Source organism: Thamnophis sirtalis, unplaced genomic scaffold, assembly GCF_051295495.1.
Source record: "Thamnophis sirtalis isolate CommonGarterSnake01/CBP01778 unplaced genomic scaffold, rThaSir2_p1.2 scaffold_7, whole genome shotgun sequence".
NCBI classification, from domain to species: Eukaryota; Metazoa; Chordata; class Lepidosauria; order Squamata; family Natricidae; genus Thamnophis; species Thamnophis sirtalis.
In genome coordinates, this window is record NW_028261387.1 from 48,493,253 (window position 1) to 48,494,754 (window position 1,502).

The window sequence follows — 1,502 nt, forward strand, 5'->3', positions numbered from 1 at the left end:
GAAAAAGTCTTCTTTCCCCATTATATCTAATTCCTTCCTTATTTATTTACCTAAACAAACAAGCTTGTGCGTACCTAGTAAGAAGTGTTTAAATATCCCAGCCTACAGTTAACCCTTTAATATGTGATAATCTTACGTATGAGCCAAATATGTTTTCATGCCCTGACAACTGATCCCCTTCTCTCCAGCTCTCCCCCACCCTTTCTTTATCTCTTGCATGCTTAAAAGTACAGCTAGAGTAATATCACTTTGTGTTCAAGGCTGCTACAAAGGGAGAAAAAGTTAAGAATGTTTTTCTGGACCACCATGGGAATCCCTTCCCTTTAAATCAAACTGACAATGTGTACAAGAGCCTCCAGTTGTGGAACTACAACTCTGATCAGCCCTATCTAGAGCTTCCAGGCTGAGGTTCCTTCCTACAAGATTGGAACGTGTCATGCATTACTTTTCCTTGCTCTGTATGTGCCACAAGACAATGACAAACCAACAGGATGCAGAAAGACTAGTACTGAATAAAGTATATTACTGAAGTCTGTAGCTATATTAATAAACACTTCTTTACTTGCCGTGCTGGGTGGCTCCACTGAGTTATCAATTTGCTGTTTATAGTATCCTCAGTAGTAAACATAATTGCAATAGCACTTAGACTTACTGTCTATGCCGCTTCACAGTGCTTTACAGCCCTTTCTAAGCAGTTTACAGAGTCAGCATATTGCCATCAGCAATCTGAGTCCTCATTTTACCCACCTCAGGATGGAAGGCTGAGTCAACCTTGAACCGGTGAGACTCAAACTGCCAAACTGCAGTCAGCCAGCAGTCAGCAGAAGTAGCCTGCAGTACTCTATTCTAATCATATTATTGCATATGAATATGCATGGTGTGCGCGCGCACACACACATGTTTTCAAAAGAGCAAAAGCAGCCATAAGGTTGAGAATGAAAGGAATAGAAAAAAGAGAACATGAGTCAGTCATGAAGTGTATAGATGGATTATGTAATACCCATTGAGTAAGAGAGAATTCAATGGCCATTAGGTACTAATTGGTCAACTCTATGTAAGGAACATACAGTATTTCCCAATTGGAGAGAAAGGAGATCTTTACCTTTTATTACACTAAGTCTCATTATACAGTCTTAAAAGTTTCAATAAACTATTTGCACAAGAAACCTGTACAGAGACATGTAAACAGTAGCCAAGATTATTGCTATAACAAACCATGAAACATATAAGACAAATTTAGTTGAATTTATGTTCTATTAAACTCAATCATGTCAACTTAGTGCTATGACAAAGCTTATATCTATACAACTTTTATACAGCATAACTACAGCACATTTTATATCTATCTATTATAATTATATATAATTATATAATTATGAGGCCCAAACACCATCATTTGACTCTATAAATCTGTATTATTGGTAGATCAATTAGCATTTTGCAGGACTGTCAAAAAAATTGGAGGAACTGTCAAATAACTAGGAAGAATGTTTTAGTTATGA